The sequence below is a fragment of the Aythya marila genome, assembly GCF_965140915.1.
Source record: "Aythya marila genome assembly, chromosome: 1".
In the NCBI taxonomy this organism is placed as follows: domain Eukaryota; kingdom Metazoa; phylum Chordata; class Aves; order Anseriformes; family Anatidae; genus Aythya; species Aythya marila.
Genome location: NC_139042.1, coordinates 183,695,556 through 183,711,471, shown reverse-complemented (window position 1 = coordinate 183,711,471; position 15,916 = coordinate 183,695,556). Strand labels below are relative to the sequence as shown.

At 38.2% G+C, this 15,916-nt stretch overlaps 1 protein-coding gene across 4 annotated transcripts in view; it reads left to right on the top strand.

Moving 5' to 3' along the window:
* The window catches only part of CADPS2 (calcium dependent secretion activator 2), a 312,175-nt gene that overhangs the window by 108,046 nt on the left and 188,213 nt on the right, over positions 1-15,916 (top strand). The gene's annotated exons all lie outside the window — the stretch shown is intronic.

The window sequence follows — 15,916 nt, the reverse complement described above, 5'->3', positions numbered from 1 at the left end:
GATGTCAGAAGTGTTCAAATGTTCACACTTCAGACTTGTTCACACATCAACTCTATTGGTTTCTAGTACCTGTAAATACAAGAATATATCTTCTTCCATGCCCTCTTTTTCACAAAAAAAATCTGCTTTATGATTGATTTTTCCATTTTCTTCAAGGGGAAAACAGATCTGCAGCTATCTGTGCTTGAATGAGAGCAGAATAATTCAAACAAAATATTTTAGTGGAAAAATAGATAATTTCTCACACGATCTTCAATATTTTCTCTTCATGATATACCACTCGATATATACTCGAAGTTTAATATAAAGTTATTTCAGTGTTTTTGCTAAGCTGCTTCATTTGTCTTTTACTTCAATTTGGGAGGTCTTGCTCAAGACAGAAAAGATGTGATGCTTTGGAAAAGAGTGCTGCAACCTCAAATAGCCCTGCTAAGATCAGTTCTGGAATGAAGCTGTCAGAAATCCAGAACTAAGCTGGTTTGAATTTTCAGCTTAATAATGTGAGTTCTGGTGAGAAAGGAAGTCTTGGAACCCCCAAGTTATAAAAGTTTTAGCTTCTGTAAACAAAAGCATTTTTTCCATAATAGCAGAATGTACTTTGGAAAAAAGTGCCTGATTGCCCCAAAGTGTGTTGGTTTAATCTCATTTACTCTAATTGCAGAAGAATGATGGAAAAAATATCAATCCATTCTTAGAGAAGTAAGTAGCTTTTTTAGCATGTTAAAGTAACTGACTCTGAACAAGGTTTAAAAGCCTTGCAAGTTATATAATGGAGAAGCACTTTGAAATATTCTTCTTTGTAGATCAAGGAATACTGAGAAAATACTACAGAGGAATGGTATGTCAGCAACAGTAATGCATTTTCAGTATTTGAGGTATTGCAGAGTCCTTGTTACATTCAGCTGTTGGTGAGTAAAATTGGCCTTGACATCTACATTTAGGAGGAAAACTAGAGTGGAACATCTGAAAACAGGGAAAATGCTCAAAGGCTTACTTGTTCTGTGTAAGCGTTAAGAAAAAATACGGATTAATAGTTTTTTACATATAATCACTTTTTAGACAAATGTACATATGGATTTTTCTGTTATAAAGCTTTCTATTTGCTTATGTGGCTTCTTCTCTTGTGTTTGATTTGCATCTGTGTGAATGAGTTGGACATTTATGGTCTCTAGTACCTTAAAAGACTGCCAGTAATCATAGACTAGTTGTTTTGCTTGTGTTTTCTATGCTTCCTTTGAGGCCTTGTCTTCTGTGTACCACCTTTCTTGTCCCAAGTGACAAGAGATGCTCCATCTTGTGCCTGTTCTGAGGTTTGAAATCATTGGCACTGGGATTTTGGCTGCAGATCTTTCAATCTGGTTTTGTTTTCTGAATTTCTTTGGCATTGGGTGAATGCAGGAAAACAGCAGCAGAATGGCCATCATAGCATAAAAAATAGGGAAGTTGGCTTTGGCTTTGTTAAAGCAGATCTTTTAAAGTTTGTTTTACTTTCTACCTTCCTCTGTGTTTCTTCCTGTAAAATACTCCTCTGGAGCCTTCAAGAAGTAATTAATGCTGTTTTTGACATTCTACTGAGTTCCGGATCCAAGTAAGTTAAGCTGCTTCAACACTTGATGCCAAATATATACAGCATCTAACTTGTACTTTTATTAACATCACCACTGCATTTGACTCATCGTGTTTAATATTACCAGCTGAGAAATAAGTTCCTCTAGTTTGGCATTAAGCAACAAAAATAAAGCTCTTCTCCCAGAGGCTGTTGTATTACATTTTTCAATTTTATTTTATTCTTTTAAAGGACCTGTGTCTTCAGGTAAATAAATACCAGACAAATATAGTTTTTACATATGTTATTAGAGATGTTTCCAGACTGACTACTATATTTCATTAATGTGTCTGATCCCTAGCTTACCTGCAAATTTGAAAAAAATATTCTTGGTCAACCCAAGTAAGTTAATGACCCTTAGCATGAATTTGCCACCTCTCCTGCTTAGACATCCCTTTTTATGTATTCAAAGTAAAGCACTTCTGCGTAAAACAGTTGCTTCCAACCCAAGGATCAGTTCAATTAGTTAGGTTTGTTCCTCTGCAGGGTTTTTCCTCTGAGGTGACTTCAGCAGCCAGTGTGAAGCCAGCAAAAGCAGCTGAAAAGCTACAGGACAAGAATGAGGCTACACTTCTATATCCCTTTCACATCCTGGTTCTGAACGTATTGTTCTGAATCTTAGCCTTTTTCCCGTGTTTCTGAAACTGTAGAGGAAGAATTCTTAACTTTTCGTTCTTGAGAGGAATATGCCACTTCCTTTGCAACTGGCTGCTTGGTTATGGTTCATGGTTCAGGTTCCTACACCTCAGTTACACCAAAGGGAAATGTGCAGATAAATTTGGAAATGAGCTAGCTAACATATATAATATAAACATATTTCAAACAGAAATAGCAAAATGCAACCATAAAGGAGGATAGATTGTCCTATGTAAGAGTAATTGTGTTTATAAAATGGCTGAAAGATCTATTTGGACACACCATAATTTGTGTCTGGTTTTTATCCTTTAGGAATGTGTTTTTGTGGTTTTCATTAAAAAAAAAAAAAAAGAAAAAAAAGCAAGAGCTCTCGGGTTTTCTTTCCATCTGTCTCCTCTACTGAAGCTGTCTTAATATCTAGGCTGTTGTCCATTCATGCTCTCCATCTCAGACACCATCTCCACCCAAAAGAGGGTTGACTCTCAACAGAAACGTCAACTTGCAGGGACATGCTCCTTGGCCTTCTATTTATTCCCATATTTTATATTACAAGACTCAAAGACAGTTGTTCATATCATCCATCTACATTGTCTATTGTCAGTGCTGAGGCTGTCTGCTTTGTGTTTAGATGTTCGTCAGACTTCAGACATCTTTTCAAGATGGTGCCTGTTCTTCTCTATAGGTCTTCTGTAGATACATTGATCTGTTTTTATATTTTTGCTACGGGCATGAAAAATTCTCAGGCCAACTGCAGTAACACCTTTTTTGGTCAGTTCCATGAGTAAAGAGAAGAAAAAATGATTGCCACCCTTAGTCTAAAAGCTTACAGTCTACTGGGGAGGGAAGGATTAAGAGGAGAGGAAAAGTAGGATTAATCTGTTTTTTGTGTTGTTTATGAGAATCTGTTTCTCGAGAAAACAAATAAGCTGACTCTCAGAAGTGTTACCTTTAAACAGGGAAAATCTGAAATAAAAATGAGACTGGTTAGCTAGTAGAAATGTTGGCTTTTAACTGCTGTTAAAAGGAGCAGTTTATGGTAAACTTGAATGCTCTGGGGCTGTGAGAGAAGAAATAGCCCTGTGCAAATGAAGTATGGGAAAAGTCATTGTTATCCAATCCTTCTGTCACCCCTGAGTGAACTGTTTTCATAACTGGTCATGCAATGCCAAGCATTTCTAGTGTGGGAACACTTGGACTACCCGTAAATGAGAGAATGTACTACTGAGCCATGGATGAGAACCTCAAAAAGTATGCACAATTTTCAGAAGCAGCTTTGCTCTATTATTAGGAGCATTATAAAATCATGTTCCAATCAATCTGGCACAGCCTTCTCTCCATACTGTCTTCCCTCAGGAGACTGGAGGCACAGCAAGATCTTGTCTAAAAGAACTGTCCCTCCTTAGGAATGCTTCTGTGCCCAGTATTCTAATTTTACCATACTGGAACAATGATTATGTTTTACAGATGGATAGCAGACTTTCTGTAACTGGTGTTCTCTCGCTATTTTAATAGTAGTAGTTCCCTCCTCTTGCCATGTTTTCAGGAAGGTGGAATCTGGAAGTTTATGACTTCTGGCAGCAGGAGAAAGGCTCCATGTCTCTCTGCAATCATTAATCTGAAAAACTGCTTTGGGATCCTAGCAGCAGGGGAGGATGAGTGAGTTCTGTTGTGTGAAGAATGCATGTTGGACATGTTGGGTTTGGGGACTGGACCAGAACAAAGAAGAAGCAAGAAGTGTTAGTGTTTGGTGACTATAGGACAAAGGCATCCATCTGCTGGTTCGTCTTTTTACTTGCTTCTCACCTGGATGTGAGATGTTGCAAAGAGGTTGCTGAGGCCCATCTAGCCTTCCAGCTACTGCCCCTTGCTGCTTATCTGTGTGAGCACCAATAACATGACCTTGAGGAGATGAAAGGTGACTGCAGGACTAAGAGCAAAGGTCATAGAGTCATCTAGGTTGGCAAAGGCCTTTGGGGTCACCAAGTCCAACCATCACACTAACCTACTGAGTTCCATCATTAAATTGTGTCTCTTGATGGTACATCCACAGTTCTCTTAAACACCTCCAGTGATGGGAACTCCACTGCTTCCCGGGGCAGCATGACCAGGGATGGCCCAGAGTGACACCTTCAACGTGCGTAAATGGTGTCATCAGTGAGGTGTGTACTTCTTTTCAGTGGTTTATGGGGACAGGACAAGGAGTAATGGTCAAAAGACAGAGCATAGGAAGTTCCACACCAAAATGTGAAAGAACTTCTTCATGGTGAGGGTGATGGAGTACTGGAACAGGCTGCCCAGGGAGGTTGTGGAGTCTCCTTCTCTGGCTATATTTAAGGTCTGTCTGGACGCCTGCTCGGGCCTGGTTGGGCAGCCTGCTCTAAGGAACCTGCTTTGGCAGGGGGTTGGACTCAATGATCTTTTGAGGTCCCTTCCAACCCCTTCAATTCTGTGATTCTGTGATTCTGCGATTCTTTGGTTGTAGTACCTTGTTTTAAGAAGAACTGGTAAGAAGCAATGGAATTAAACCAGCAAGAAGGCACAGGCATGTTTGTGGGCAGATTTGCTAACCTAACAGGGAAGATTTTAAACTAGGTTTGCTAAGAGCTAATCTGAGGGTTAAATGAGGAAGCAATACATGTGGAGAAGATACATAAGGTAGAAGGCTACAAGGGAGACTGTAACATTCCCTCTAAGAAAGGAGAGCGTTAATGAATGTGTCTGCACTAACGCAAAGTATTTGAGCAACAAAGAAGACCAGTCTGTGTCAAGACCAGAAAGAAAGGTCACATTGGTGATGTTGTGGTAAGGGTTGGTTGCAGACCAACTGACAGAGAAAGTGAGGTTGTCTGCAAACAACTAATAGAAGTTGTCTGATGGGAGGCTTTGATCCACATGGTGGATTTCAGCCCTCTGCCACAACTTTGCTGGGAGGGGAACATGGCATTGTGCAAGCATTGTGAGGGAGTTTCTAGACTCTGTTGGTGACAATTCCTGAACATGAATGCAAAAAGAGCAATTGGGATTAGTGCTGTTTTTAACCAGCTGCTCACAAACAGGGAAGAGGTGGGAGTGAATCTTGCCACAGGTGGCAGCTGGGCTGCAGAAATCACCAGCTGACAGAATTTGATATTGGAGGAAGGCTGAGAAGGTACACTGTGATGTTAGTTGTTTAAGGAATTGCTGTGCAGAGACCCCTGAGAAGCTGCAGTGTAGGGAAGAGGAGAGCCCAGGAGTTGGCAGATTTCTAAAGAAAACATACTGAGAGTTCAGGAACAAACCATCCTGTTGTACAGAAAGGTTGAGAATTAGAGGCATCACCTTACTATTTGAAAGACTAGAAAGACCATGGACCACAATCTTTTGTGGTCTGTTTTCACAAACATAAAGTTTATCACTATCGGTTTACATGGATACCAGGAAGAAATCATGTCTGACCAACCTGCCATCTTTCATGAAATGACTGATACTGTGAGTAAGGAGAACAATGGATGGTAATTCACCTTGACTTCACTTGAGTAGGGCTTTTGACACCATTTACTACCACATTCATATTTTTGTGTTGAGGAAGTATGCCCTGGACAAGCTGATTATTAGAGGGCTTGAAAATTAGCTATGTCACTGTGCTCAAAGAGTGGAGTCAGTGGTTTAAAAGCCCAGTTGGTAGCTGGGAAAACTACTCCAGAGTTTGATATTGTTCATTATTTTTTACTGACAGATGGGATGATGAGACAAATTCTTAGCTTCTGCAAATTTGGAGACAGTACTAAACTGGGTGGTGCTGATGTGCTGAATGCTTGAGGGTAATCTTGAGCAGTAAGCTAACAGCAAGCTCATGAATTTCATTAAGAAGTGGAAAGTTGTGCACCTCCGGCAAAATAATCTTGGGCATGGTTATGGGTTGAGAACCAACTGGTAGAGCTTCAGCCCTGCTGGAAAAGGGGAGGGAAAGGGAGCTGGAGAGGGGGTTTCAGAATGTCTACAGAATGGATGCCAGGTGTAGTAAGAGCCAACAGCGCCCTTTCATTGTAGGTGAAATAAAGCTGGGCTACATTAGAACGAACATGGGTAGGAGACTGATGAAGTTGTTCTTCCCTTCTGCCTGGCAGTGCTGAGGGAGCCAGACTTGCGTGGCCTAACCTAGCAAAGAAGAGTTTCCAGTAGCAGCCTACAGCATCATGGAGGGAAGTTCTGAAGACAACAATGATCAAGCTAAAATTGTGTGGTAGCAGATTAGTAGCTTATAAAGATTAAACTGTCACAAGTTGTCACTCAGGAGTTACAGAATGATCATTAGAGGAAAACTTCAGTGTGACAGTAGTGGAGCAAAGGAACAGGTCACCCTGAGAAGCTGTGCAATCTCCATGTGGAATCTATATTTTGGAAGTTTTCAGAACTTGTTTTAGTGGAGTAAGTAAGACTTACCTACTGTTGTCAAGTGGGAGGTTGGACTTGGTAACCTCAAGATGGCCTATCTAACCAATTGTCGTGGTTTAACCCGGCTGGCAGCTAAATACCACGCAGCCGTTCACTCACCCTCCCCCCTCCCTCTCTGGGACGGGGGAGAGAAATGGAAAGTGAAGCCCGTGAGTTGAGATAAAGACAGTTTAATAAGACAGGAAAATAATAATAACAAAATAATAATAACAATAATAATAATCATGTTACAATGGTGATAATAGGAAAGTAATAATAATATGTACAAACAAGTGATGCACAATGCAATTGCTCACCACCCGCTGACCGATGCCCAGCCTAACCCCGAGCAGTCCGGCCCCCTCCCCCCGGCTAGCCACCCCTATATATTGTTTAGCATGACGTCAGATGGTATGGAATACCCCTTTGGCTAGTTTGGGTCACCTGTCCTGGGTCTGTCCCCTCCCAGCTCTTACTGCACCCCCAGCCTGCCTGTTGGCAGGACAGAACAAAAAGCTGAGATGTCCTTGGCTTGGTATAAGCACTGCTCTGCAACAATTAAAACATCGGGGTGTTATCAGCACTCTTCTCATCCTAAGCCAAAACACAGCATTCCACCAGCTACTAGGAAGAAAATTAATTCTGTTCTAACTGAAACCAGGACACCAATGTTCCTATAGTTCCATTTCTTGTATTTAGAACAAAAATGAAAAAAAAATGTTGAAAGGAGGAGCAGATGATGGTACATAGTTCTTGATGCAAACACCTAAATATTACTGTTTATGTGTTAGTTAGGTGTCTAAGCTGTGTATTGGAGCTGTGTAGTGGAGATCTAGCCAAGCAATGGAATGTAGAGAGTACCAGAAAGTAGAACCGTGCCTTGCTGGTCAGCTGAATTCTGTATGAGGCTTCTTAAATACTGGAGTAACATTTAAATGGAATAGGCTGTTTAGAGTTTGGAGTCTGTCACTAGAGATGCTTTCAAGTAAATTGGGGAACAACGTTTGGGCTAAATAGTCTTTATTTTCTAACCTGTTTTCAAAGATATGTGTTACCAGGGAAGTTATTCATCAGTGTGGGAATTTTCTGATTCCAGCATCTTCTAGAATAATAACAATTGATTGTCATCATGGAAAACAGATGTTAAGTCTTTTCTTGCATCACAAAAATAATAATAAATAAATGTTAAGGAGATACTAGGTACGTGCTTTTAAGCAATATTTTTCTTTTTCTTTGTTAAAGTCTTCCTGCTAATCATTGAGTAAGCAGAATACAGACTGAAGATCTATAATCTGTTTTGAAACATGAACTCTTTACTACTCTTACTTTGCAGTGAAGAATCCTGTTGTACTCGATAGTCTTTAACATGAAGAACAGTAGGAAAATTAAAACAATTTGATTAGAACAGTCCATATAATTCTTCACTTTTGGGAATGAATAGAATAGACACTTGGTGAAGATCTGTGGTCACCTTAGCAACTTTTCAACCTATCTGCTTATTTGAAAGAATTATCATGGAAGAATAGGGCTTACGAAGGCAGGTTTCTTAGAGTATTACAAAAACAGGCTACATGGTCAAAGTTGCAGATTTCAATTCTCCATCAAGGAGAATTCACTGATTTTCTTAAATAGTTTTTTTTTTAGAGAAATTGTAGCTCTTAAAAAAACAAACAAACAAACAAACAAACAAAAAAACCCATATTGTTATTATGCTCAGATACTGCATATACTTAAATACAAATGCAGACTTTCAACTGAACAGAATAATTTTGCCTATTTGAAATAAGAACTGTTTATATGTGACTGAGTGGGTTTTTTCATGATGCATTTTGGAAACATAAATTGTTTTTTGAAACTACTTAATAAATTGGTACTTCATTTGTGAGTTATCAGACTGAATTTAAGTTTTCTTTCTAGTTCAATCAGTCACATACCATTATATGGGAAATAAAAATAACATGGCATTCAAGGTGCTTTTGGTTGCTTAATGGAATGGTAATTAACCTTTATTCCCCTTTTCTGTGTATATTCCCCTTAGTTTCAACACTACAAAGAAAAATTAATCAGTGATTGATAAGGCAAGAAAACATTCTACACGATATTTTTGGATGGTAAGGAGAGTAACCAAGGGAGAGGGGATTTCTTTCTAGAGCAAGCCTTCAAGCTTCTGATTTTTTTAAACTTAAAATCAGTATAAGAAAATCAAATTATGATATTTGACAGGTCTGCTGCAGTAACTCTTAAAGTTCAAGATAATTTTAGAAAAATATAAAATGTTGTAAGCCCATTTAGTATTATTTCAAGCAAGTTTAAGTGTGATTTCTATATGATTCTACTTAAGAGGAGGGTTGTGTCTTTATACAGGCAGTGTAAGGGGAGTCCTCGAGGCTACAGATGATACTAAACCATTTTGGACACTCTAATGTTGCTGTAATTGCAAGGAACTCTGGAAGGACCTCACAAAATTGCATGCGAAAAGCACAACAGATGAGCTCTGAGGTAGCTAAACATGAGGGAATGCATCAGAGGAAAAAAACTATCATAGAATCATAGAATGGTTTGGGTTGAAAGAGACCATAAAGATCATCTAGTTTGAGCTCCCTGCCTTGTTCAGGGACATCTCTCACTAGATTAGGTTGCTCAACACTCTTTCCAGCCTGACTTTGAATGCTCTGTGGTGCAGAACTAGTTCATATGCATAGGATGCTGAACTGAGAATGGGCAGTAACAGCTCAAGAAAGAGACTTTGGGTTTCTTGTGCTGAAATCATTAGGTCTGTGTGCAACAATAGTCAAAATGTTACAAAATACTTCTCATGGCTATGAAGAACAATGATAATGAAATGGAGAGTATATCTATCTCAGGGATATAGAGGAGTTCATTAAAGACTGGAGGGTGGCACTGAAAATTGTGGAACTTCATGGCCTTTCAAGGAGAGGCTGAAAGGGCTGAAATGCTTTAGTGTGATGAGAAGGCTGAGGTTGAGGAATATGGTTGGGGTCTACGAAGTTATGAAGGCAGGAGCTGAGGTGTATATGTACCTTTACTTACCAAATACCACAGCTCTAGAAATTGAAGATTGATAGCATTCAGTAGGAATTTGTATTAAAACTAGTTCAAAGTCATGTTTGAGCTTTTTGCTGGCACTGTGTTTCAGGAAAACTGAGTGATTAGCTTGGCCTGGATCACTGTCTGAAAGGCAATCTTTTGGAGGATTGATTCAACAAAATTTTTATGAAAATGCCATGAGGTCTGATGGTGCAACATGAGAAGTTGTTAGGATACTTCGTAAGGGCTTTAGACTAGTAAGCTTTTACCAGTCTACTTGCTGCAGACAGACAGAAAGTAGACATACTTTCAGTTCTTGCTAGGTCTTTTGACTTGGTATTAGCTGAGAATATGTATACTGGTATTCCACAATAGAGAAAATTTCTCGTGTAGGTGCTTTTTTATCCCCTTTATTTTAACAATTAACAGTTTTTCTCTTTCTGTCATTCTTAATGTTTCACTTTGATGTTTCTCATAGTCTAAAAATATTGTCAAATCTAGCAATTTGTTGTTTGTGCTGAGTAGGAAAAGAAACAAGGTGGAAAGAGGGGAGAGGAAGATTAGAGAACAGATGTTTTAAATTTTTTTTGCAGAGTTCTGTGGAAAATCCACAGGATTTCACCATGGCACAGGACAGGATCAGCCACCAGCATAGCCATTTTCATGATACATAATATAGATTTTGCAGGGTGCACAGGACATATGAATTTTTAAATACGACTTAAGTGATCTTTCTTGTTAATTTGAATTAATTCACTGTATATTCTACAATGAAGAGAACCGATTTTAAAATTGAAGCTAAACAGCATAGCCTTCTCTGAAATAGAGGATTGACATTTTCTTTCTATTTACAGCTGTGTCTTCCTTCCTGTGGAACAGGAGGCCAAAAAGGTCCAGCAGAATCTGTTTAGAAAGCTTCATGCATCCTGCCCTTTAATCAAATAGCTGTTTTTCTCCCAATAGGAAGTGCAAGGATTTTACCTCTGTCACGATTTTGTTCTTCAGAAGTTAAGTCCAAATTCATGTCCAAAAGCATCTGCTGCTACAGACTGGAGTTGGGTGAGGTGTTTTTTGCCTCACTTGGAAGGAAAAGATCCTTCTACTTTCATATATTTAGCTGCTAATCTTGTTTCACAAGGTTGGGAGACTTCAGGAATCTCTGCAGTTTTTTTTTTGTGTTACGTGCACAACAGCTTCTTAATGTGACGGGGCATTACATGGCTGCTTAATATATTCCAAGTTTGTTCCTGTAGAAAAACTCAGCATGTGTAAAGACGAGAAGAAACCCTGCAGGTCTTCAAGATGGCAGGTCTGTTTGAAGCAAAACTCCTTTTTTGGGGGCCAGAGATAAAAGCACCACAGTCTGAAAATATGCAAGTATTTACATCCACCATACCTACTGCTTGCTTATTTGATTCACAATCAAAATTGAACAGTAGGACTTTTCTGGCCTTCATTTGCTCTTCCAGCCTTGCTGCTGGATGCCATTAGAAATGGCATAGAAATCATTTTTTTTTTTTTTTTTTTTTTCCTTAAGTATCTAATCACACTTTTAATGCAAGCCCTTTATTCCATTTGGTGCATGTTGACAGTTTTGGCTTGTGCTGCCACGCAGCAGTCAGAAATGGAGCCTGCAGGTTGCCTCCTGGAGGCAGCCACGAATAACCCATCAGCTCAGCAGGGCCCAGGAGCCATTACGTGTGGCAAAAAATTGCTCTAAAGTAAAAATGACTGTTGTGTCCTCACAGAGCAGAGCTGAGTGGTAGGACTCAGGAGGCAGAGCTGAGGGTTTTGGGCCACAGAAATATGAACAAGTCCTAAGATACCTGTACTGTCAATTTAGTCACTAAATGTAAAGAAATTTGTATCACTACGTGCATGTAAATACACTTTGATGTTGATGTTACTGCAGGTTAAAAAACTGCAGAAAGCTAACTGACCATTAATGAGATAGTCACTTGAAGCAACTATCCATTGGTTTGAGCACTTATGAACATTGAGAACAATAACTTCCAGCTGGTCAGTACTCATCTGTACTCAAACTTTTCTGTCTTGAAAAATGTCATCTGACTCTCTTTGCAGGCAGAGTAAGACAAGTGTGTGCCACGGAATTAGTGCATTTCCTCCTGGCAGTATTACTCCTTTTTTTTCTTTAGGGTACACTTGCACATTAACCAGATTTTTTTTCTAATGTACTACTCTTTTGCACCAAAATACACAAATATGTTAAAGCCTTTTAATGCTAAAAAAAATATAAGTTATTTAAATAGGAATCACAAGGTAGACTGTCTCTTCCAACCTGTCAAGATAATGTGAACATGAATTAAGATGTGCTTCTATGCTGTGCTGTCTAGTCGCAACTGTCAAACAACTGTATATCAAGTAAGATACTATGCCGTTGATCAGAATAGTGATTTGTAACTTTAATAAACTTGCAGTCTTCCTCAAATAAGCAAATAATCTGAGGAGCATAGACCCCATGCATATTCAAGAGATTGAGCAGCACAGCCTGAAGACGAGCCTGAATGCTGGATCTGATTTATCCCCTAGTAATGGCTGCTTCCTTTTTCAGAGGTTCACAACTTGGCTAGAGATGGTCTGATTTTCAGATGGAGTGCTGCAGAATATCAGATTCATACTTGAAAACAAGATGGTATTCTTTTACAAGATGGTCACCAGTTTTCTTATTGTGGATATAGCAGTGTGTTATCTTCTCTGCCCTCCTTTTCAGAAACAATTGAGTCATTTTGGTTGAAGTTATTAAAGCAGAAATTCAGAGTAGAAAACTTCAGTCTGCCGGTTAGCAGTTAACGCTGATATTAGCAACAGAATATATCCTTTAATAAAAATTGTTGGACAAGCAGCCCATCTCTGACAATAAAGAAGTTTGTAATAAAAAGTGATTGCCCTTTTCAGTGTGAGAAAGTGGGAGAAAAACATAATGGCAACTTCAAACATTAAGGAATAAAAACATTTTCAAATGAATAGCTTGATGTCTAAGACTGGCAGGCTTATTTTAGAAAGCTGTTTTTATATAACACCATTGAAAAAAAAAAAAAAGCCAGATGATGAGCTACCAGGATTTTTTTTAATAAAAGTAACTTCTTATCCATCCAAGCATAGTCCATCCAAACATAGCCACTTATAATTACTGAATTTTCTGAAGAAACTTTGAATATCCAGTTAATAATCTCTGCAAAGAGAAAAGGCACAAGTGACACAGCTATCTTATTCATACTTTTTGCTCAATTACAAATTTTCCTACTGAAATAAGTAGTCCTCCAAATGTGAGTCAGTGTATGCCTAGAAGTTGTAAGTTTCAGGGGCCAGGTGTATGCCAATTTGGGAAAATATTGATTTGTTTGGTCAGGACTTCAAGTGTATTTTACACTGAAAACAAGTCTGGTATCTGTAGAGTCTGCTGTAGCGAGGTTCACTGCTGCTAAGATACTGAATAATTGGTTAAGTGAAGTATAAGGAACATAAAGAGTATCTCTATTGTTGGTGTAGTTGATAAATAGCTATGGTGAATAATTACTACCATTGGAGAAAACTGAGGTGTTTTTATTAAATGGAGTTTGCATGTAGCCTCTTTTAAAACAATCTGTATGAATATAACTTTTCTTCTTTCCCTTTTGGCATGCCTGCCCTCCTAAGTCTCCAGCATTACAATTGATCTATGTGATGGATAATTTCATTTAAATACGACATGACAAATAGTTCAGAAAGTATTTTAAGTGTTTGCAAGTTAGTGACTTTTTAAAGCAAATACCTGTTGCAATACTAAGAAAAATCTGAGTTGGTATCCTGCAGTTTTACATTTGTATTTATTTCTGTGCTTTTCTATTTTTTTTTAACATTTTAAAAATTGATACAATGGTTGTCATAACTTCTTCTATGTCCTGGGTATGGATTTGATCCACAAATAAGGAATTATGGAAAAGGATGCACTTAATGTTAACCCCTGTCTCTGCTTTCCACCCCTACGGTGGGTTATAATGAGTGTCTTCCCTGTGTAAGGAAGTGGATACAAGTCACGAATTCCAGCTTCCACCTGCATTTTCAGAATTTACTTATTCCTACTGTTGTCACTTCAGATTCAGCAGATGTATAAAGTATGACTTCACATTTATAATCACTGACCGCTTTGCTTGGAAAGTTGGTTTTGACGTGTTTTATTGATTTTAGGATAAAAACAAGTAGAATGACTTTGCATGTAGCATGTTGCTTCACTGTTGCTTCATTTTGTATATTGCAAAAACTCTAATGTCAACAACTTTACATCTTACTAGGACAGCTGTGAATGACCTACTAGTCATTCTTACCTTGGTTCTGTCTATAAGTAAAGCAGTGTTCTTCAGTGTTTCAACTTTTCAGTTTCTTTCCATACTTGGCAAAACATCATTATGCACATACATTAACAACATATTATTTGAATAAATAAATATTTCAGGAAGAATACTGAAATTTAAAAATAAGTAAGTGGGGAAATTGGCACATTTTGTAAGCTGTCAACTACAAATAGATAATGGGAAGTAATACATGGTTAGGGAAAAAATGCTGATTTACAAAACCAGACTAGCATTCATTAACTTAAATGATCATTTTGTGTGGAAAAAAATAAGTAAATATAATTTTTAACCAAAAGCTTCTGGCCCTCCAACCAAGTTAATAATAGAAGCAGCCAGTGAAGTTATGTCTTGACACAGGAAAAAGTTCTAGCTTCATTCTGCTCTCCCACACCCTCCTTTTGGCAGAAATCAAAATTCAGTCATCAAAATTCCCTCCAGGCAGATATTTTTCAGTCAATTGCCTATTTTGAAATACGTTATTAAAATAATGCTGCCCTTCTCTTAGCCCCAAAAGGAAAACAGAATTGTTTTTCCTATTATACAGATTGTCAAACTGATTAAATAAAAATATGTGTAAAAATAAAGTAGTTATTTACTACAAAGGAAATGTATTATTTAAATGTATTTAAATGTATTATTTAATACAAAGGAAAGGACAAGTTATAAATATGTTTTGTTAGAAGGCCAAAAAGCAGTTTCTTGTTCTGTTATGAAATAGTATAATGCAAATTCAGGAATTTATTTGGAATACTCTAACTGTATGCTGTGAAACATAAAATACTTAATTTCATCCTGAATGCTCTTGCCATTTATACTGACAGTCAAGCTAGGAGCAGATTTACAGACACGCTTAGTGGGAGGACCCTACCAGTCTGCAGCAAGATCCAATTTCTACTGTTCTGTTTAAACTGAGCCTCTCATATACCATCAGGTTTTGGTCTCCTGTTTTCTAGTAGTCTGGAGCAGATCCTTCAAGGGTCTTGACCGATGCCAGATTGCTCAGATGACAGACTGTGCTCCCTGTCATCACTTCTATCCTAGCTGTGGAAAACTTTATATTCTCTTGCTAAATGTGGTCAGATGTTCATTGTACATAATGCTGCAATAAACCTTTAAGCAATAGATGTTTTGTTTGTTTGTTTGTTTGTTTGTTTTTTCCCAAAAATAATCAGATTTTTTATTTGTTTTTTTGGAGGAAAAAATGCTTAATTTTCAACAAGGCTTTGGTTCAATGAGATCTACTGACTTTAGCAGAGGACTGTTGCAAAGAAAATGGCATTATGTATTTGGCCTGGTGCACTAAATAGTGGTCTTACATAAAAAACTTAGTTTAATGGAATCAGTCATTTTCTAAACTAATTGTGAGCTCTTTAGCTGAAGGTCTCATTTAATTAGAGAACTGATTTTTGCCAGTTTCCATCACTAATCAATTTCAGATTGTTTTTTAGCAAGTGATGTATCTTCAGACATTAGCTGTCTAAAGACTAAAAGCACTAGTTCATATCAGCATTCAGGATTGTGCCTGCAGTTACCCGTAGAAAAGGAAAGCCCTCTGTTAACACTGTGATGTTTGTCTTCACCCTTGATGGGCACGTATTCAGTAAGATGTCAAGTTGTGCCTGGCCTTTTCCAGATGCACCACGCTTCTTCCTCTTAGCCTGCTCAGCCATGCAGGTCAGTCTGCTACGGTGAAGCCACATTTCACCTACCCTTAACAAGTAAAACAGTGAAAAATGACTCGGGATGCTCTTTGTTGAGACCCAGTGACTCTGTTGAGGGGAAGAGATGGGTCCTTCCCCTTTACCTCCAGGACTGAAGCCTGAGCTTTAGTCATAATTATTTCCTCCATATGAAAATATTG